Source organism: Ursus arctos, unplaced genomic scaffold (assembly GCF_023065955.2).
Source record: "Ursus arctos isolate Adak ecotype North America unplaced genomic scaffold, UrsArc2.0 scaffold_12, whole genome shotgun sequence".
Lineage (NCBI taxonomy): Eukaryota > Metazoa > Chordata > Mammalia > Carnivora > Ursidae > Ursus > Ursus arctos.
The window spans coordinates 38450518-38475221 of NW_026622786.1; positions in this window are offsets into that span (position 1 = coordinate 38450518).

Here is a 24704-nt window from a genome sequence, read left to right on the forward strand (position 1 = left end):
CTTTACCTGATGAAAATATCCTTCCAAAGTTAAGAGAAAATAGCTTCAGACAATAAAAGAAAAACACAGAGATAATCTTCCTTCGCATCCCCACAGTTATTCTTCAAGCAGGAGAACACGGCATAGACAGAAATAGAGAAAGGAAGAGGGTAACAAAGGGAGGGAATGGTGGGACGCCTGGGTGGCTCAGTCGGTTCAGTGACTGCCTTCAGCTCAGGTCTTGATCTCATGGTCCTAGAATTGAGTCCACCATGGGGCTCTCTGCTCAGCAGGGAGCCTGCTTCTCCCTCTGCCTGCTGCTCCCCCTGCTTGTGTGGTCTCTCTCTCTCTGACAAATAAGTAAATAAAATCTTAAAAAAAAAAAAAAAAAGAACAACAGGAATGGTAACTGCGCTGTGTATATATATATATAAAAGAATTTAGACTGCACAAAACAATAATAATGTTCTGCTGGGTTTAACTGTATTTAGAATTAATATGCATGACAATAATAATGCAATAAAAGGGAACAGATAATGGAGTTAAATTGTATGAAGTTTGCCACATCATCTGAAAAGCACTACAAGTGTATTTATATTGGATTCTAATAAATTAAAGAAAATGTTATAATCTCTAGGTTTACCACATGGGGATAAAAATTTTTTGAAGAGTAAAATATCTGGCTTATTTTTCGAGGTAAGTAAAGAGATAAAAAATGAATACAGAACAGATGAGAAAAACAGAAAACAGACGATAGGTAGATACAAGTTTAACTATATCAACATCTACCTTACATATAAACAAGTTACGATTGCAAGAAAAAGACACAATCAGACAGAATTAAAAACAAAGACAGAAACAAAATAATGTCCTCTTCACAAAGGCATAACTCAGAAAGTCTAAAAGTAAAAGAATAGAAAATGATGAACCATACAACTACAAATGTAATCTAATGCCACTATATTAGTATCTGTCAAGTTTAGATTATAAAGCAAAAGCATTATTAGAGTTAAGGAAGACTAAATAGGAAACACTTACACACATATGATAACACAGATATAGGATTCCTTAATAATTGTCCAATATAAAAGGAGAAATAGAAAAATCCAAATAATATTGAGAAATTTGAGCACACTTCACTTGAACACTGATAATATTAATGAAAAAAAATTGTTTAATGTGATGAAATAGATATATCATGTTCATGGATTGTAAAAATGAACATTTAAAATAAAAAGTAAATTTTCTCATATTAATCAATGGATTCATTACAATTCTAATAAAAATCCTGGCTGATTTTTTTTTTTAACGTGTATATATGTGTGTTAGTGGTAGAAGAGGAGAGGTGTCAACACACTAATTTTAAAATTTATATAGGGGCCCAAAAGAGCAACGACAAGGTTAAAGAAGAACAAAACTGGAGACAAGTTTGAAGTAGATAAAACATACATACCAGATACCAAGATATATTCTAAAATAGCAGTAATTAACAAAATGTGGTAAGAACAGACAAATGGGCTGATGAAACAGAAGACAATGCAAAGCCTTCATGCCTAAAATTGTCACTTGATTTTTTACAAATGTTACAGTGTAGTGTAGTTGAGATAGAATAATCTTTTCAATAAATAATACTGGATCGATTAGATCTGCACATGGAAACAAGTGACTCAAGCCACACTTCTTACGGTACCAAAAAAACAAAAAACAAAACAAAACAAAACAAAACAAAAAAGCAGTCCATATGGATTGTGAAGCTAAAAATTAAAGAGAAAACAAGAAAACTTTTGGAAGAAATACGAATTTCTTCTTGACTTTGAGAGGTAGGCAAGGGCATAGAAACACTATGCATGAGGAACAACAACAACACAAAGGCATTAAATTTAACCATATTTAAATTAAGACCTTGTTCTTTCACCAAAAGATACCATAAAGAAATGAAAAATATCCACAAAGTATAAGATATTCACATGTTCAACAAAGTATTCATGTATATCCATCCCCTCCCTGCAATCCTTTAAATCAATATGAGAAATGTGGACATCTCAGTAGACTATTGGGCAAAAGTCTTGAACTTCACAAAAAAGGACAAGAAAAATGTAAAAGGGTACTCAGTAACATATTTAAAAATTCATACACATACACATAAATTTTGAACAGTCTCAACATCAGTAATCATAGAGGCTATGCAAATTAAAATTGCAATTAGATATATAAACACCCATCAGATAGCTAAAACTAAAAAGACAGATAATACGAGGTGTTGACAGTGATCTGAAGCAAGTGAATTCTCATATATTGCAACTGGTAGTATAAATGGGTATAAGCACTTTGAAGACCTGTTTGGTAGTACATCCTATGAATCAACAATTTCTCTTCTGGGTATAGACATACTAGAAATATATCACCAAAAAGCATGCACAAGAATGTTCATACATAATAATCATAATAGCAAAAGTATAATGGATAAATAAGCTATACATCAATGAGAATGTACAAACATTTGACAACATGGGTGAATCTTCCAATTACAAAGTTGAGTTAAAGAAGCCAGACACAAAAGAGTACATACAGTATGATTCCATTTATATAAAGTTCCAAGAAAGCCAGAATTAATATATGGTATTTGAAGTCAGAATACAGGTTGCATTTGGGGATGGGGATAGGAGCCATGTGTTAGTGGTAAGGAGAAAACATGATCAGGGTAGTGATTAACCTGGGTATATTCATTTTGTAAAAACTCATCTGGCTGTACATGTTTCATCCACTTGTCTATAAGCCTATTACACTTAAAAGCTCACAGACACACACATAAAATTTGAACAGTCTACACATAGTAAATACTCAAGAAATGTTATCAATTATTATTAGAGGTGAACATTTGAGGCAGTAATTCCCTACTCTCAAGCTTGTAAAAATCAACAGTGATGACCTGAGCTAGAGTGACTGCAGAAAGACATGAGAGGCAGTATGCAAGTTCCCAATTGAAAAAGATGACAAATGAGTAATGGGCTAGAAATACAGAGTGTGTCTGAGCAGCATATTTAGATATTGTTCATCTCTTTTCAAGGACCACACATCCTTATAATAAGGAAAGAGTCACTGAACAAAAATTATTAATATATTAGAGTTCTAAAATTTTTTTTCTTTCTTTATATGCTAAAGAGAGCTCTGGCCTTTGCACTCTTAGCTTGGTGCCCTCTTTCCAAAGAGGATTCTGCTCTTGCCAGATGGTTTGCTGGGTTTTTGTAATGCAAAATCAGTACAAGGAGAGGAAAACAGAATTTGGGAAATAGCAGATTAAGGAGAGAGGGGGAGTGAAGGACAATATCCAGATGGCATATGTGTCCTCTGTAATGTGGAGATACAACTTGGAAAGATTTTTTCTTCTTAGAAAAATTAACATTAAAAAAGAGACAAAGTGAAAAAAATGAGGAAGAGAGACCGTGCTGAAAAAATTCATCAATAGCTGATTCAAGAAAAATTTTCCTGTCCAGAGTTAAACATCCAATGATGCCTGAATTCAGAAGACTGTAAGATAAAACTGCTGAATAAATGTCATGTGGTCATAAAAGTAGCAGATACATATCAAGCAGTAAGCTCTAAGTAGAGAGATACCATGGTAGACCCCAGATTTACCAATATAATTTTTTCTTAATAGAGCACAAAATTATAGACAGTGGCTGAAGCAGCATTCCCGACAGGATTCTCATCAGTTGGAAAAACAATCTGAGCTTGGGGCCAAAGGATTACAAATAGGTTTTAGAAACAAAATTTTTCTAGGAGCTTCCTCCTTCAATGTTGGGGAAAGGAAGGTGAGATAAGAGAGGAAGTCTCCTTTGCCTGCCTGGCCCCATGTAGTGATGGAGTGGTCTCCCTCAGATGGATCCAGAATGATCATTCATCTAAGGCTGCTGTCACCCTGGCTCCCTCTGTCATTAAGTTACAGGCTTCTAAATCTCTTATTGAGATGGGTGTTCAATCACTTGGCAAGAAGCTAACCAGACTACCCCATACCCTCTACTTTCTCCATTCACCTCTGTATTCCTTCTTGTGAAGCCATGGAAAACTGTGGAGCAATAGGGCAAGGTGGGGATTACCTCCATCTTTTTCAAGAAAAACAAAAAATCGTGATATCTTTAAGTACTGTTGACCTTCCAGTTATAGATATCATTTGACCAAAATTGTGTATGGTTTTGATATACAAAAGTGCTCCCAAATTTCAGAAAATACATAAGAGGTATAGTGTTTCTTTGTTTCGTTTTTTTCTCCTCAACGGTAAAGAAGGGAACTGAAAGGACAATGGTTAAAACATCTAAGTTTCCAGAATGCTCTCTCAGAACACAGTAACATATTCCATTCCACTGGGATGGGATTAAGGGTTTTGCAGCTCAACAGACATAGCGCTGAGGAATGAAACATTAGTCTCCGTTACTGTAGCCATCCCCAATATTTAGGAATTATTCTCTTGAAAAACTTCCCTTTATCTTAAGGTAGGACAAAGCAATCTTTGCTATCTTTGCTTCTCCCAGAAGAGAAGAGGGTCTAGCATTTTGCCATAAACACTAACCTCCTAAAAAAAGAAAAACAAAACACTGTTTTCTGTTTATATTGGTTAGTTGAGCAGTGGCTGTTGGGGGTTGGAGTTAGTAGTCTTAATTGGACCTCCCATAAGCCCTCAGAGTAGTAGTTTGCCCAATCTGTGGTAATGCCTTGAATATAGAATTCAGAGTAGTTGAAGTCATTTTTCTGTTTAGTGTGCTAGCTGTGACTGTAGGACAAGAAAAATTTCATTCAAAGCTCTGTTAGAAGGAATGATGAGTGGTTCTCAACCTGGAAAAAAACTGCCTTCAGTGAATGTTTGGCAATCATAAGAGGTATGCTTGGTTGCCCCAACTCCAGGGGTACTACTGGCATCCAGTGGGAAGAGGTCATGGCTATCGCTGAACATTTTATAACGCACAGGACAGCCCTTCATTGAGTCATTCAGCCAAACATCATTACTGCTGAGGCTGAAAAACTGTGGGCTAGAACGTACCTCTATATTTATGTCTAAAGTGAAAATCTAGGGACGCCTGGGTGGCTCAGTCAGTTAAGCAGCTGCCTTCAGCTCAGGTCATGATCCCAGGGTCCTGGGATCGAGTCCCCCATCAGCTTCCTTGCTCAGCAGGGAATCTGCCTCTCCCTCTGCCTGCTGCTCCCCCTGCTTATACTCTTGCTCTCTCCTGTGCACGTGTGTGCTCTTTCTAGCAAATAAATAAAATCTTAAAAAAAATTAAGTGAAAATCTATAGTTAACAACAGATGTTCCATGGGACTCTGGTAGGCCTATAAATTCCCTATCTATTGGCCAATGATTATTCCTAAAACACGATTAGTATTTTTATATGGTTCTAGAGTTGCCTGTTTATTATCCTAAAATTTCTATGTCGTTGATTCCACTGACTTCCTCCACATGTAACCACCGACTTCCAACATCATCATTTATATCTCCAAATGCAAGCTATCTCATGTCAATAAAAATTAATTACTAAAATTCCACTCATCTCTCTTCAATGAGACTGGCTTTCCCAATTTTGACAAGTCACCGGAATCTAATGATAATCTCAATAATCAGATGGAAATCTGAAAGGAGAATAACCCAATAACTGTACCCCTTTCACAGTCTTCAGAGGTACCATCACACCAGCTTAGTGTATTGTTTCACCAGAAACAAGTAACTGTGAAACTATGTAACTACCAGGCCAGGTGGAAAAGCAACCTAGAGGTCAAACAAGCAAATTGACATAACACTTTAAAATATGCTATTTTGTCAGGGTGAATGACAGTTCTGTTACGTGCATAAAATCACAGATTTATCTGAATGCTAAGTTACTTGTCAAGGAGTCATTTTACCATTCTTTTTTTTTTTTTTTTTTTTGCCTTGTGTCATGTAAGATTCCTTGAAGCAACTAAAAAAACAGCCATAATCCATTTGATTTTCTGCCTTCCCATGAGAAAAATTTTGACAGATGATAAATAGCAACTGCTGACAATCATCAATGCGAAGCTATCATGCTTTTACATTAAATACAAAAACAGAGTTGTAAAGTCACAAGGGATAGGACTTTTGACACATAAGAGACAAATATATAATCCTCAGAACTAAATCACTGTTGGGATCTAAGCAAGTGCAACAAAGCGCAGCTGCTTTTAGAATCTCACAAAGTCAAACTAAAGCTAACTTTGATATCTGGAACGTAATGTATGTTCCAACCCATGTACCATGCTCTTATCCAGAAGCTTGAGTTAAACTTGCAAACATCACTGAATGTGTTGCAGAAAGGAAACAGCCATTTTATCATACTGTCTCTTTTAATTAAGGCCAAAAAGGAGACTAGAAAACAAATAAAAATACCATAAAACCGAGTTAATTAGAATAGAAGGGCAATTCTGAAGCAAAGGGGTTTGAGTATCAGATGTCTGTACCTCATTAAACCTGCACGATAGCTGTGCATGTATGAACCTTCAAAGAAAAGCAATAAATTGTCCACATTACTTGTCAATATGAGGAAATCATCTGCAAAGGTTACATCCTTTATAGTCTAAGCTGCTCCCTCTTCTGCTGTTGACAAGTAATCAGAGTAGTTCACGGATCATTCTTTCACTTATGGCTTACTTGTGGCTATTTAGTGACATTCACTTCAAGTTATCTAACCAATTTAGCAACCTAAAGTACCCCTGGGACCCAATTTCCACCTCAAATTATATATATTTTTGTACTTTGGATTAAATGACTAATTTTAATGGGGAAATCTTATCTAATAGGCTAGGGAATTGCACTTATTTCAAATTTCATGCTATTCTAAATGATCCTGGTAACAAATTAAAAAGGTTTTATAGCATACTGTTTATTTACCTAATTAGTAATACACTGGCCTTTTGGCTTTTATCTAAGCTTGTTTTTCTCTATTTGGCCTAATTTCCCTTGGGAGAATAAAGGTGAGGTAGACAGGGTTAGAGAGATCATTCCCTATTCTCCAATCTCCTTCCTTTTTTCCCCCTTCTAGTTATACACACACACACACACACACACACACACACACAAGTTTGTAGCTCCATATGGGTTACAATGTTCAGCATTAGTTTCCAACACTGAAGATCTGTGAATGGGGCCACATTTTCAGAAAAGGGTTCCATGCTTTTTATCATTTTTGATACATATGAGATTTTTCTACATTCATTCAACATGTCCACATTTCTAATTGTGTATTTTAGTAATCAAATCACAGTTTCCAAAATCAGCCACTTATAAAGGGATAGGTTATGCCTCTGAAGAGCACACTTAAATGAAAGGAGCACCTACATGAAAGTTGGCAGAAGTGATGATGGTCATGAGAATAAAGATTCCATTATGCACTTTACATATATGGTTTTATTCAATTTTTACAATAAACCTATTGGGGAGAAAATGCTATTACAGATTTATAGAATTTAAGTAACTTATTCAAGTTTACATATTTAGAAATTAGCAAGCTAAAGCTTGAATTCTTTTTTTTTTTTTTGCTTTACTTTTGGTCACTGATTCCATTCAGTGCCTCTCATAGAAATGGTGAGTTTAATTACTTTTATGTCTTTATTTTTCTTATTTTTTAAAAAAAGTTTTACAGTATCTTTCTTTTTTTTTAAGATTGTATTTATTTGAGAGAGAGAGTGAGTGACATAGCATGCACAAGAAGGGGGAGCAGCAGGCAGAGGGAGAAGCAGACTCTCGGCTGAGCAGGGAGCTGGATGCGGCACTCGATCCCAGAACCATGGGATTATGACCTGAGCTGAAAGCAGATGCTTAACCGACTGAGCCACCCAGGCATCCCTACAGTATCTTTCTTCAAAAGAACATATTATTTTTAAAAAAATTTATAAAAAAATGAATAAGAGAATGTAAACTTTCAAAGTTATACAAGGTCACGTGACATAATTAAATGAAGAATGATGGCTTAAGAAGTACCTGAGTATTAAATTCCTTAGATTTCTTTATCTTTTTACTAAATATTATTTATTCATTATTACATTTATAAGCTTAGTTTGATGAAAATATACATGATAAAGAAATTTTTCTTTTGGTTTTTCACACTAGCTAATTGTAAGTTTGAGAAATTATTCTCTCAAACTTTGGAATCTGAGACAATTAGAACAATTTCAGTAGGTCTTACTAAGTAGTGGGATAAAAACATCAAGGAGCATAAACCTCCGTGTTATTTCAGGTGAATGGAAACGCCTGGGATTAATATTACCTTGAAGTGGACCACAGGGTCCTAAGAAAGTTAAAGGCATTGAAAGCCTAGGTAATACACATTTACAAAAAGAAGTATTTATTTGTATTCAAATGTAAATAGAAAAACATACAATGACTTTCATAGTAAACTATTAATTTTTAAGCAACATGAAACATGGTTTGGATAAATGTCAGCCAGAAGTTATATTCAATCTTGATTATAGGGTTTTTTTTCACATTAAGTTGAAGAGATGCTATAACTAATAAAGGGGCATACTTTTTATGCAAGAATACTCAGAAATAGAGTAGGAGAATGAATCCATCCTAGAATACATTTTAGGATCATTGCTTTACCAAGGGCATCATGTAGTAGGTGAAGTATATTTTCCTCTTGTAGATCAAAGCAGAAGAGTCTTGTGTGAAAGGTATCAGTTTGTCAAAAGTCTTAAGCTTTTTATCCTCATCTGACCTTCACTGATTGTACTTGAGAAGGGCCGTCAAAGTGAAGACTTTCTTTTCAAAGTACTCTCTGTCATAACACCTCTTTGTCAGTCTGATCTTTATAAACTAAATAATATAAAAGCAGGAATACTATGATACCTAGACGATTGTCTCAGGGATAGAAACACGAGTAACTGTAAACCATGTCAGCTGCCAGAGATGTACAGCACCTTAGCCTCTTCAGGCAGCTATAAGGAAAACACCTTACACTGGGTGGCTTCAACAACAAACATTATTTCTCACAGTTCTAGAGGCTGGGACGTCCAAGATCGAGACACCAGCAGATTCGGTGTCTGCCGAATGCTTGCTTCCTGGTTGGTGGTTGTCTTTTTGCAGTACCCTCACATGGCAGAAAAGGTAAAGGAGCTCTCTAGGGTCTCATTAATAGAAGCGCTAAACTCATTCATGAGGGCTCCACCATCCCAAAGACCCCCTCTCCAAAAACCATCACAAAATATGAATTTGGGAAGACAAATATTCAGTCTGCAGCATATGGTAAGGTACCTAATTTCTCTTTCACAATCCCACTTTTCAGAGGGAACCTCCTAATAAGAAATCTAAAACCGGGAAATAATACTTGTGTAATTGGACCATATCAGGTAGGTTTCCTTATCACCTCTTACCTTAGCTCAGAATTAGGACAAAGGGGGGAATCCTCTTGCATTTCAATGTAGTGGGGGTGGGCTTCATTTCCTCACAGGGAAAACATCTTAATATCCCATGGTTAGATTAAGGGCTTCGGCCATTTTAATTTTATTTGTCTAACAGAATCACAGCTAAAATTACAGGAGACGAATCAAACTAGGGCAATTCATCACCCAGTTATAGAAACTTTAAAAGACAATAATCTTATCTAGTCAAACTACAATGCAAGATAAATGATGTCCCAGTATTAAAATATTTCACTAGATTTTATGTTCTTGCAACTTAGGAAAAGTGAACTTGAGACAACCAATAGTGCCTAAGTAGAGATCCCAACACCTGTTACATCCTATTCTTTCTTTAAGAACATTCCCTGGTGTTTATGAGAGGAGGAAAGTGGGGCCCATTAATTTGACTAGTTCTGAGTATTCGTAAGGATAAGGTCAAAGGTTGAGTTCTAAGCAGACCAGTTAACTTCAAACGAAGAAGACATCTGTTCTTCAGTCACATATTATGCCTCCAATAATCCTGGCCAGCTGTCTCAGAAACATTTCAATCACAATAGGGATCAGTTGAGACTGTATAGATAGTTTATTGATTCAGTGCAAACATATCACCACTACAGGTAAAAGAGAGCAAAAGTCAACACACTACTGAAGATCTATTAGCAATTTCAATGCACAAAAAAATCCTCACTTATTTAAAAAAATTTAAATTTGGCTTTGTTTACACAATGCCAGAAAAAGCATCTACTTAATGAATGAAAATCAGCTACAATATTTAACACTGTATACGGGACAAACAGTATTCCGGTGTTTTGTATTTTCCAGCTGTCATAATGACGAAGCCTTCCTCTTTGTCTTACAGCATTTGTTTTCAGTTGCATTCAACATGTGGATCAAATTGGCATTTGAAAAACCTAGGAAATGTTTATTTAGTCCTTTTGCCAAGGAATAAGGCAGGTCATTCACTCTGTGACAGAGGGACAACAAAAGAATCAGAGAGTTCAGTGACTCACCCAGAGAGGCAGTCTATCAGCAAAAGCATGACCTGGGTCTCACAATTTTATTGTGCCTCAAACTCATTGTAAACCATTAGTTATTTAAACACATTCTGAATTTGGGATATTAAATTATCCCTTCAGTCTCATTGTTTAAGGTATTTCTGGAGACCTGACAAATAATCACAGTTAGAAGAGAAAGACATTACTATAAACCTAGAATTATATCCAATACATCTAGTCCTTATTGTCTCCCATAGTGCTATCTGTGATTGTCTTCTCAAAAACGTTGAACAAATGATACCAAACAAACCACAAAGGGTTTAAAATTTGTATTGCTTTCCCATCACACAACCTGAAGCTATGTAAACCAAAGTTGAGTTCAAATCTTATTCTCTCTCTCTAAGGGGACCAAAAAAGGCAGGCAAAACCCTTAATTTCATTCTAAAGTTAATTAGAAACTGTGTGAGAGAGAGACGGAGAATAAATACCATAAGCCCCGTGCCGGAGAAAATTCTAAGAATATGTGTTGACTCTCCTAGAAGCAAGGGGAAAATTAATCCAGATTATGGAGGCTATCTAGTAAATCAGTTTGCAATTTTTAAAACCATTATTTTTAATTAACACACCCAAGATTGGGAGTATACCTAAACGTTAGTATTTCTGTATCTGATTTCTGGTTCTCTTCAAATATGAGGTCAACCCCCTTGATCACCTTGTTGAGTGTGATGGATTCTTCTTATCTGCTACCAATATATTTTTAAGCACTAGCAAAATATTAGACTATTTTACAGTTTTGATCCATAGATCGATTTAACTCATATTTGGGTGGTTTGTTCAATGCAACCATCTTCAAGTAAATCTGGCTAAGTGCTTATGTAGCCTTAATGCACTAGGTAATTCTAATGGCTGTTAGCACTATCTGCTTTTTATGGCTTTCTGGGTAAGAAGAAAAGAAGGGCATTCAAATTTCAAATGGCAAAGCATTAAAAAAAAAAAAAGCATTTCCTCATATCCATGAAATACCATCTTTTGACATAAATGTTTTAGTCAGGCTGTGGAAGAGGTTAAGAGTGTGTCTGGAGAAAGGAGAAATATAATGTAGGTTTAATATTTAGTTACTTCTTGTAGTAATATGAGTCTGAATTTCCTCATAAATACCAGATCTTTGAGGAGGGCAACAAAAATGTCAGCCTCAACAAAAAGAACAATTATTAAAATATAAATTACTAACAATGTATATTGTAGAATAAAAATTTAAGCCTCTTAATTTAAAGGTATTCATGTATTTACAATTTATTAAACAAACATTTATTTGGCATTGAGGTTTAAAAAAATTAGTCCTATGCCAGGAGGGCAACAGGTGAGAGAAAAGGCTGACTCTGTCCCCTGGTATTAAGAGAAACCTGAGATAATCCTCATTCTAAAGCCAAATACTCTCCCTTATGCGCAAAATTCATTCTACTCTTTCACTAACCCAAACAAAGAGGACTGACCCTCTCCCTTTCCACATATACATCCTTCAGTCTATATTGCTGCTTTTTGTTTTAAGATTTTATTTATTTAGAGAGTGTACGCACCTGAGCAGGGAGTGGGGCAGAGGGAGAGGGAGAAAGAGAACCTCAAGTAAACTCTCTGCTGAGCATGGAGCCTAACTTGGTCCAATCATGACTGGAGCCAAAATCAAGAGTCGGATGCTTAACTAACTGAGCCACCCAGGCATTCTGCTCTTGGGGCTTCTTCTAATCTAAACATTGTAAGACATGGGGCCATGCAATGAAATTTACCCCTGATTCCATATACCTCATATGGACCACCTCATAATAAAAGGTGGCACAGCTCTCCAATTCACTGACCAGATTATATTTTCCGTGAGGGCAGGCACCACTGTACCTCCTACATCCTTGTGTTCCACAGCCTGGAATACTGTAGGTGCCAAATGAATATTCATCAAAGAAATAAATGAGTGAACTCTTAAAACTAATGAAGTGACAAGGACACACTAACACCAAGATAAAATAGTTTGTCCTATTTTATATGCATTGTTATCCTGCTCATCCTCTTCCAATCTTTCCTTTCTCTTCTCCCAAAGCACTTGCTCATGGCTGTTTAGAAATCTTCTCATGGTTTGACTTATGTAACTGTTATTTATGAGTCTATTTTCCTGATTAGGCTGTGATTCCTTGAGGGTAAAGAATGCAGTCTCCTTCCTCTATTTATACAGCTGGTACCTAGGAGAATGCCTCTCACGGGGTAATGCTCAATAAATATTAGAAGGAATTGTTCTGACTGGTGCGTACACGTATATTACAGCTGACTGAATTGAGGCCTGTGTTTATAAGGAACAAAAGAATACCTAGGCATAATGCTAGGCAGTTTCCACATATTATTTCATTAAACATCAAAACAACTCTCTTAAGTAGGTCTCATTAAACTTGTTTCAGCTTTAGAAACTCAAGATTCAGAGAAGTAAGGCAGTTTGACTGAAGTTGAGTTAGTAGTGGCAAAGTGAAAATTCAAAGACAAGTCTTTCCATCTCCAATGTCAATACCCCTTCTATAATGCTTCCTCTTCATCTGCCCTACTGATGCTTAGGACAGAACTAAAGGAAACTTGTTTTTTTTTAATATACAGGCTATACCCTAGGTACTCAGCTTACTGTTAACCACTATTATAGTGCTGGACTCTTGTAAAGTTTCACCAAGGGTTAATTTATAATTTAATCAATTTTTTAAAAATATCATTAGTAATGGTACTTCGACCATCTTCCTTAGCAAGCTTTCTTTTTGTCTGATTGGCTCTCTCAATTAGGAAGTGTTTCCTAATTTACATTTCCCCCTTTTCAATTTCAGGTCCTTATCAGTCCAGCCATTCCGTGCTGTCCCTAATAAACCTCTTGGATTTCACTTACTTGTCTTCTTTTTTAAGGCCACATTTGCTAAGCTGGATAATCATTCTTCATGGATAATGCTCTATCCTTTTAAATTTTAAATTCATTGCATTGCCCGCCATCCTACGTCTATAATTCAGTGACGTTCTTTAAAGAAAATAATACGGTGATCGGAAGTATACCTAGCATACTATTCCAAGCATGGTTTCCTTTTCACTATGACCTGCCAAAATAACTTGGATTGATTTAGAATCCATGCTTTGACTGATCATCTTCTTTTTCTTAAAGGTTTCTAAACATAGCTTTTGCCACTCTATTTTTACCGAAGTATTTTACAGTGAGATTTTTAATATATTAACACACTTGCACAATCATTTTCCCTTGTCATCTTCTCAAACCAGAGTCTATATTGTACTTTAATTTTCATTCTGGCCTCTATGATTGTTTTCTATCCCTGTACTCATTACTGTTATATGGGATCATAACAGTCATTTGGAATCCCATAAACCGATTACACAAAACATGATTATGTTTACTCTGTTCCTCAGTATTTTCTAATTCTTAGCTAAAAATCTGTGCTATAAACAGCTTTAGATGCTTTGAAAAAATTCCTTACCTAAGGTCATTTCTACACTACTAAAAAGATACACAAACACTTGAGTAGTCAACTAATCTCAATGTATATTATGTAGTTTTTAAAATCCATTTTATTTGTTTACAAGTTTGATATGGTGTTGGTTTTTGATTAATTTTTTTTATTTTTATTTTTAAGTAATCTCTACATGCAATGTGGGGCTCAAACACAACCCTGACATCAAGAGTCACATGCTCTACCAACTGAGCCAGCCAGGCACTCCAGGTTTGATACATTTTTTTTAAAACACAGAAGTTTCTTTGAATTTAATCTTTTGTCTCCTATTGTACTTTTGTTTTTAAATTTACTACAGTCTCAGTTATCTTTTCATGTGTCTGTTTGTCTACATCTGTACTGTCCCATATAGCCCCATGTGGCTTTTAAATTTAAATTGATTAAAATTAAATAAAATTACACTCTTCAATCATGCTAACCACCTTTGAAGAGCTCCATAGTCACATGTACTTACTGTCTGTCATGTTGGACAGTGAGGAATGTAGAGGAAGCTACATCACAGGAAGCTGTGTATTAGACAGCACTGGCCTAAAGAATTAGAGACCCCAACAAGGACTCTCTCTCTCTGAATGTTCTCTCTCTCTTAGTACCCTGTTATTACACAGCAATCCATAAATGTTTATTCAGCTTCTTTGTCCTAGAATAATTGATATTTAGAGTTAGTAAGGTTGGATATTTTAGATATCACCCATTTTAATCCCACCACTTTAAAGATGATGGTGTTCAGCTCAGAGTTAATTTATTTCTTCAAAGTAAACCTAAAACAAGAACACTGGTCTGAATTCAAATCCACACTGCTCTTTCTATGAATTCACTCCGAATTCTTTATGAACTCATGAACTCTATGAACCTCATGCTCATATCAAAAATCACAGGGACACTCACAGAAAAAAATGTGATAACAGATTTGAGAAATAGAATTAAAATAAAATCACAAACATCTCTGAGATGCAGCCATTAGCCATTATAGTGTCTGCATATCTGAAATAATATTAAAAATTTCTGAATGTAGGACATGTGCATTATTAGTACTGTTTATTGGGAGGTATATATTTACAGATAGAGGTGAGGGGGGAACACATGCATTTATTCATTCAGCAAACATTACTGAGCATCTGCTATGTGATTGGCACCGAATATATAATCATTAGCAGAGCATGTGGCTAGGTGAGAACTAGCAGTTACCAGACTGCAGAAACAGCGGACTTACAACTAGAAATTGCAAAGCAGGATTGTAAATACTACAATAGAAGCCAATATGAAATTATGTAAAAAGAATCCCAAACTCATCCATGGGGAATGTTAGAAAAAGCTTATTGGAAGGATCCTATATTCATCCATTTATTCAACCAGCAATGAATTAACAGAGAGCTAGTGTATTGATATGGTAAGAGAACACAAAGATGAGCAAGTCAAGACCGTACCCCCCCGACTCAATCCAGCCTCAGAGCCCACCTTAGGGAATACAGACAGTGTCAGAAAAAGCAAAGATACTTGAGGGGTCTAATCCTGATGCTAAGGTCCACTGTGACCACCACCTGTCTGTCACTGACCTAGGCTACCCATCTCCCTAACCATGCAGTGAGAGTGGTTGATGAAAACAGGTGTGCCAAAGATGCCACTGAATAACCGCCCTGGTAGAGAAACAAAGTGTTTGGGACTTCTGATGCAATGGGCAGCACTATTTTAAAAGTTCTTTATTTTATTCCAAGCAGCAATAATTCATATGAATACTGGCAGGATCTTGTGATACCCGTAAAACATGTGGAATTTGGAAAGTAAGTGATAAGCATTATGTGATTATAATATTAAATTATTATTCAGTGTAGCAATATTTCCTGCTTTTTAAAAATGCAGCAGTAATCCATTTAAAGATTTTATAGCAAGGTGATAAGGACAGTGTTCTAAGTTGACTCTGGTATTACTAAATTATGCATTACCAAATGTTTGGTAATTGTCAATTACTTAAATCCTAGACTCGGTCTTTCCACTGGTTTTCAAGGTGACTTCTTTTTGTTTCTGTTTTAACGCCTATAAATCAAGGGAGGAGATTCTGAAATGATATTTGCTGCCTACTTTTGAAAGGTCTTTTGATGATTGGTGGGTTAATATCTATAAGCATACTGCAATAATTGCATATAAAAGAGGAAAAGGACTTCAGAAGATTTAGGCTTTCCTGGGAGTTTGTTTGCCAGGATTGTGCGTGTGTGTGTGTGCACGCGTGCTCACCATGTGCACATGCACATACGTGCATTTCTCAAATTCTAGAATATATTAGTACCCTTCAGCCCTCTGGTAAGATGTTGTCCTCAATGAGTTATCAAAAGTATTCACTAAATATTATACTATTTGTTACTTCCTTCAGAATTCGAGTGAGTAATGCATTTAAACTAATGCTCTGTCAAATTTAATAGTTGTAATTGCCTAATTATCTGCTCTAGTGTGATGGTGAAGCCTTTTAACATCTCACTTCCCCCTAAGGAGAATGCATTGCAGTTTCTAGAATACTACCTTCCTCTTCTTTGGGGAATACTCAAGCAAATAATTCATTTTGCTCTCAGCTAAACAAACCTTATCCCCTTCCTCAATAGCTGCTTTTTTTTTTTTTCTTTTCTTTTCTTTTTTTATTGTATGTCTGCCTCTCTTCTTAGGTCTCAGGTATATAAAACGCTTTTAAGTAGAATAGCATTCATATTCATAACATGTTGTTCCTTTGATGTTCTTTGGCTTTGTCAATTACTTTTATGGTAATCCTTTCTGGTGGGCCATTTCCATCTTTACCTTCTTCAATATTACATGTCCAGAAACATGGCTTTCATTTTCAGAATAATTAACACTCTTCTTATCAATTTCTAAAGATTTATATCACTTCACACAATACAATTAATTACCATACATGACACATGACCTTTGCACGAAGATAGATCAATTTTTAAGTAAGTTTAATTTTATTTGCTTGTTTCAATTTTTATACAATTTTAGCTCCGTGAACTTGGTATCTAATTGTAACATGCAAAGTACATTTTCATGATGCTATTTTTCACCTTTGCCCTTAAAAGGGCCTCTGAACTTGATCTTTTAATGCATAATCCACTGGGGGATCCAATGTAGTATATGCAACAGTGAGACAAAGATGGGGTAGACAAACAAAGACGCCATCCTGCACAGACCAGAGTGTCTCTTTTAATAAAGGATGGAGAAGATTACAGAGACATATCCATAAAGCTAGAAATAGCAAAGGTTGTGTCCAGACAGGGGTAGAGCTTCCCAGGTCTTCCAAAGTTCTACAGAGAGAAGCAGGGACTTCTAAGAGCAGGTCAGCCCTATCATCAATCAAAAGCCAGTCTTGAGTGCAAAACAAGTCCAAAACATACCAGAGTGTCAGCTGCTCAATAAGGTGATACCAAGGCCAGTGGCTGGGGGAACACACTTAGGCCCAAACTCAGACGTATTTGAAGTCTTCTGCTGTCATCTTCCCTCAATTTTACATTTTTAGAGGGTCAATTCAGCAAGTAAACTATCTTTTACTTCTTAAGCAGGTATCAACATCAACTCAAACTACTCAATTGGGACAGTGTATGATCATTTAAACAAATACAGGCATACCTAGGAGACATTGCAGGTTCATTCCAAGCCATTGCAATAAAGTGAACTTGGCAATAAAACTAGTCAAATGAATTTACTGGTTTCTAACTTCATACAAAAATTAGGTTTATACTATAGTCTACTAAGTGTGTAGTAGCATTTTACCTAAAGAAACAATGTATGTACCTTAACTAAAAAATAGTTTGTTGCTAAAAAATGCTAACCACCACCTGAACTTCCAGCATGTGGCAATCTTTTACTGGTAGATGGCCTTACCCCGATGCTGATGGCTGCTGGCTGACCAGGGGGGTGGTTGCTAAAGGCTGACATGGCTGTGGCAACTTCTTAAAATAAGACAATAAAGTTTGCCGCATCACTTGACTCCTCCTTTCACAATTTCTCTGCAGCATGCAATGCTGTTTGATAGCATTTCATACACACGACTTCTCTCAAAAATTAGTCAGTCCTCCTAAACCCTGCTGCTGCTTTATCGATGAAATTTATGTAATATTATAAATCCTTTGCTGTTGCTTCAACAATCTTCACAGCATCTTCACCAGGAGTAGATTCCATCTCAAGAAACTACTTTCTTTGCTCATCCATAAGAAGCAACTCTTCATCCATGAACGTTTGATCATGAGATTGCTGCTGTTCAGTCACATCTTCAGGCTCCACTTCTAGTTCTAGTCCTCTTGTTGCTTCCACCACATCTGCAGTTACTGCCTCCACTGAAGTCTTGAACGCCTCAAAGTCGTCCATGAGGGTTGGAGTCATCTGCTTCCAAAGTCCTCTTAATATTGATATTTTGAATTACAAATGTTCTTAATGGGCATCTAAATGGTGAATCCTTTCCAGAAGGTTTTCAATTTACTTTGCCCAGATCCTTCAAAGGAATCACTGTCTGTGACAGCTATAACCTTATGAATGTATTTCTTAAATAATAAGACTTAAAAGTCAAAATTACTCCTTGGTTGCAGACTGTATACTATAACAGCAGGCATGAAAACAACATTAATATCTTTGTCCATATCCATCAGAGCTATTGAATGACCTGATGTACTGTCAACGGGCAGTAGTATTTTGAAGGAAATCTCTTTTTTCCCATTATTCATTTTCATTTAAGCATGAAGAAAAAGTGATTGTATATCTAAAAACTGAAATTGTTCATTTTGTGATAAATGATCGATTCCAAGAAAAAAGAACACTTGGGTGTTCCTCAAGTCTGAGGACCCCATGGGCCTGAGCGCCGTATGGCCACAGTGCCAACCCTCTCATTAATGCACCTGCATTGGCTTTCCCTTCACCCATCCCACTTCCCTCTTGTTCACCATGCTTCCTGAGATCACTTCCTGAATAAACTACTTGAACCGCCAACCCCCCCCCCCCTAAAAAAAAGCAGTAGGTCTCAACGTGGGCTTAAAACATTCAGTAAACCATGCTGTAAACAGAGGTGCTGTCATTCAGGCTTTGTTGTTTCATTTCTAGATAACAGACAGAGTAGATTTAGCATAATTCTTAAGGGCCCTAAAATTTTCAGAATGGTCAATGAGAACTGACTCCAACTTAAAGTCATCAGCTGCATTAGCCCATAACAAAAAGAGTCAGCCAGTTCGTTGAAGCTTTAAAACCAGGCATTGACTTTTCTCTAGCTATGAAAGTCCTAGATGACATCTTATTCCAATTTAAGGAGATTTTGTCTACACTGAAAATCTGTTGTTTAGTGTAGCTACCTGCATTAATTAACCCAGCGTGATCTAGATAACTTGCTGCAGCTTCTGTATCAGTACTTGCACTTTGCACTTCTATGTTACAAAGAAGGCTTCTGTCCTTAAACCCCATGAACCAACATCTGCTAGCTTCAGACTTTCCTTCTGCAGCTTCTTCACCTCTCTCAGCCTTCACAGGATTGAAGACAGTTAGGGCCTTGCTCTGGATTAGGCTTTGGTTTAAAAAAACATTTTGTGGCTGGTCTGATTTTCTATTTAGACCACTAAAACTTTCTCCATATCAGCAATAAGGCTGTTTCACCTTCTTAGCATCCATATGTACACTGGAATACCACTTTTAATTTCCTTTAAGAACTTTTTCTTTCCATTCACAACTTGACTAACTGGCACAAGAGGCCTGGCTTTTGGCCTTTCTCAGCTATTGACATGCCTTCCTCACTAAGCTTAATCATTTCTAGACTTGGATTTCAAGTGAGAGATATGTGACTCTTCCTTTCACTTGAACACTTAGAGACCATAATAGGGTTAACTGGCCTACTTTCAATATTGTTGTGTCTCCCACAAGGGGGCACCTGGGTGGCTCAGTCAGTTAAGCATCGGCCTTGGGCTCAGGTCATGATCTCCGGGTCCTAGAATCGAGTCCCACATCAAGTTCCACATTGGGCTCCCTACTTGGGGGGAGTCTGCTTCTCCCTCTACCCCTCCTCCCTGCTCATAATCTCTTTCTCTCTCACCCTCTCTCTCTCTCTCTCTCAAAAAAAAAAACAAATAAAATCTTAAAAAAAAAAAAAGCACTGTTGTTTCAGAGAGCAGGGAGGCTGAGAAGAGGGAGAAAGATGGAGGAACAGTTGGTTGGTGGGCCAGTCAGAACACCCATAACATTTATTAATTAAGTCTTTGTCATTACATGGACCTGGTTCACAGCAACCCAAAACAATTACAATATCAACATCAAAGATCACTGATATAATAATAATGAAACAGTATAATACCATATACTATATTATACGGTATAATAATAATAAAAAATTTGAAATATTGTGAAAATTACCAAAATGTGACACAGAGGACACAAAGTGATCATATGCTATTGGAAAAATAGCACCATGGGTCCTTGTATTATTAGCAGTCTTTTATTATGAACACTTTAATTTCTGAGTTCCAATTTCTTAACGACTTTTAAATAAATGTAGGAATTCAATATTTTTTGTTGTATCAATCTCACTTTTTAAAAAAACAGTATAAAATGACAGACAGTATTACCAAATCAGCATCAAGAATCAGCACAGAATTTAGAAAACATTACTCCAAAGATCAAGCAAACTATTTCAATAGGTAACATTATTTCCACAATACTGCCTGCTTTCCAAAGAACCAGTTCTGAAAAGACGCTAACACACTTGGAACTTAGCATGCTTCCACTGATGCTCTATATTCATGCCTTTCAGGTAACTCTCAATATCCTTTTAAAGATTTCCCAGAAATTTCTGAACTGCCACTAGAGATTTTATTTTCACTTAAGATGATCAGAATAAGTTCAGCTTCTGAGAAAATACCCAAAATGTGAGTGAAGACACATGTAGACTTTGACATTTTGGCATTCTGTGGCAATTGCATAATCATCATGGAAAAACAGCACGCGAAACTCCTCTCTGGAGCAAAGCATCTGCTTAGGCCTTCAGGACTCCTACAGATTAAGGTGTCACAATGAACCCAGCACCGAAGACTACCAAGAACACAAGGCAATAAGCCACCCTGAATATAAAACAGCAACAGATTTAGAGTCCACCAAGGACAGCAGATATTGAAATTATTAAATACAGAAAAGAAATACAGGATGTGATTTTAAAGACCAAGGAAAAAGAAACTATAAAAATATATAAATTTGGGGAATAAAATATATACTCAAAATTATAAAGTACATTCTACCACAGATAGAGTTTAAAAAGGCAGAGGGACCCACTAGGAGAAGAATACTGCAAAATACATAACTGACAAAGAATTCATATGCGAAACAGAAAATTTAACAAAGAGATCCGTGTAGGCAAGTGACTATAGGAAAATAAAAAGGGTTAATTTGTGTTTGAAAAGCTACGCAACTGCACAAGAAATAAGAGAAATAAAATTCACATAATAAAAATAGCAAGTGCTGCTCAGAATGGGGAAATATGAACGTTTTGCTGCCATGTTTGCTATGGGGTTGTAAACCGATGCAGTCATTTTGGAAAACAACCCGGTGGTAGTTAAATTAAGCATGCCTGTATATTAAAACCCATTAATTTAACTTCCGTGAATGCACCCCAAAGACACCCACATGTAGGTGCAAAGCAGACATGATCATGAATGAGCTTAATAAATACTTATTTGGAGGCAAGGGTGGGAGTAATACCTGTGTAGGTCTCTCTCCCTCTTAGCTTCCTGCCTACCTTCCTCCTCCCCCATCTCCCTCTTCTACTCTCCCTCTCTTTACTCTTAAGTTCTCTGCTTTCTATATATTAGACACAACTAAGTCATGCTGTTTGATTGGTTGTTTAACTTTCAGTATGAGAGTATTCGTTTAATCTACCTCACTCCCTCAACAGGTGGTGAGCTTCTGGAACATAGTACACCACCATCTTTGCACAGACACTGTCTAAGCATAGTTTCTGGTGCCTAGTAGGGTATCAATGCACAAATGTACAATGTTCAAATGCCCAGTGGTTCTTTTGGTAATATGAAATTGTTTTGAATAATGTGGCATATCCATGCATTTATGCATGTGATTGAAAATACTAGAAAGTAGCAGAAAGCTTAACTGGTGAAAGATTTTACTTTCAAATATATGTTGCTTTGGCTCTAAAGACAGTTAAGGGCAACTAGAAGCTCCCCTTAACTTCAGACTACGATTAATAGTATAAACACTCAATTTCATGAAGCATTAATGTTGAACTTTTTAAACATAAAAAGCCATATCTGTAAACCACTATAAGAACTTTGGCCTCTTTTACTAACATTTTCTTTTGAATTTCAGAAATAGAAATTCATTGTAGCCAGGTGATCAACCTAATATAAAAAGAGCTTTTCTTTTTTCCCACTGACAGCCCAAACAAAGCAACAGTCAAACTTCAGAATATAAGCTATTTAAATTGGAATATCTTTTGTTTCAAAATTACCCCCAATAAGTAGAAGGAAAATAATTTTAAAATTTGATCTGTGCTTTGACAATATCTAGTTTCAAGGGAAAATAAATATGGAAAAATTCTAAAATCTGTAAGCCTGAATTAAAATAAAAGGTGGCACAAAGCCTATAAAATAAACTGTGGTCGTCAAAGGGAAAGCAATATATGAAACCTCCTTAGATTCTGAGCTAATAAGGACATTTAAAACGCATTTTCTTACAATGGTTTTCAGTTCTCAGTCTCATGGGAAAATGTATAAGATTTTATCATCAACATGTAGTAAATACATATATTTATCTCCTCCCTATACGAGTGAACTTTAAAACATTTAAAAAAATTGAACTCAATATTTTCTCTTTCCAGAAATTAACATTAGCGTGACTATTTCATCCTTCATTGTTTCATTTTGTGTTTTGTTTTACATGGTACAGTAACTATGATAACCCATTCATGGTCTATTCAACTATTAGTCTAAAGGAGAGAGAGACAGAGAAACAGAGAGAGAGAGGAAAAGAGAGAATAATCTAATGACAAATTTGGGATACGGACCCCAACAGAATTGAATTCAAAACTTAGTTCTACAACTTACTGGCTGCGTGACCTTGAACCTCATTTTCTTTATCTGTAACACAAAGAACGTAATATCAACTCGCTCATAGTTATGTAACAAGGATTAATTGAGAAAAACCATGTAAAATAATTAGCACAATGCTTGGCACTTAGAGAGTTATCGACAAATATCACTGCCATATTTCTCTGTCTTTCCTACTAAATGAGGAGTAAATTGAGAGCATGGAGCCTCAATTGTTTCTATTTGTATTCTCAACGCACTCGTAATACAGTTCCTTAGCACAGAATTAGTATTCAACAAAAGTTTGGTGAATAACTATTTTTAAATTGACACTCAGATAAATTGTATTCTGTAGCAAATTTATTTAAAATACGATTCAACATTAAGTTATATTCTAAGCAGAAGAAAAAAGTATGTGAAACATTGCATTTGCATATCTTCTGTGCTATCATACAATCATTTACAGTTTTGGAGGCTGTGAGAAAGAATTTGTCACGGCGGAATTACACTCTAATTGCTAAGGGGACTTAAGTTCTTTAATTCCTCGGTTTTCTCACCTGTAGTGGCGCATATTCCTCGGGTGTGAGATTGATTAAATGAGATAATACATGTAAAGCAGCTAATCTAGTGCATGACACATAGTTTGCTCAACATAGGTCAGTAAATCTCCCCACATTCCTACCATCTCCATTTCTATCTTATCATTTAGAAACCAACCCACCTTTACAAAATATAAAAGCCATCTATAATAGGGAACCTGAACCTATGTATGGTAAGTTAGGCAAGAAGTCTTAATTCAGTTGAATGAATCTTTCTGGAAGTAATCAGAAAAGGAAGGGATATATGTCAATGACTCTCATATTTACATTTCCCTCCCTAGTGGTCCAGATCAGTATATCCAACTGTCTGTTTGCCAGCTCTATTTGGAAAACTCACTGGCACATCAATTACACAAAAGCTATGCCCCAAATCCTCAAAAGCTGGTCTTTCCCCAGTGCATCCTATTTTAGCGAATAGGAAGATACTCAATCCAATGGTGCAAAGTAGTATTTTAAAATCATCAACCCTACTTCTCCAGTTATTTCCTCTACCCCCAGCACCTTATGGATAACCTGTTGAGTTTTCCTTCTAAATATCTCTTGAATTTGTCCACTTCTCTTCATCTCCATCACCTTCACCTTTGTCCAAGCTATTTTCACGTCACAGCTGGAACAATGCAACAGCTTCTTGACTTGGCTATTTATATTCATTGTTGCCCTTTTCCAATTTATTCCCCCAAATTGTAGTGATCTCAAACAAACAACTAACAACAACAAAAACCCACTGTGTGATATCTTTGTTTAAAACACTGAAGCTGCACCCACCAACCTGGTCCACAAAGCCCTCCACTGCCCATCTAGGCCCTGCTTAACTCCCCAGCTACATCTTCTACCCCTTACTGGCATCCCCCTCACTCCGCTCTCTATTTCTGCTCAATTCTTCAAAGGTACCATACATCTTTTCGCCTCCAGGACTTGGCACATCTATTCCCTCTGCCTGCAAAGGTCTTCTTACTTCTCCCACATCTACCCTCCACCTGATTAAATCCTACTGAGTCTTCAGAGTTTTTGCTTCATCCTTATATTCCCCAGAAAAGCTTTTTCTGATCTGCCAGACTACATCTGTTCTCTGCTGTTTTCCCTAGTCCCTCTACTTTTCTTTCACAGCTTTATCACAGTCTGTATTTACATATTTTTGTGTCATTTGGTTAAT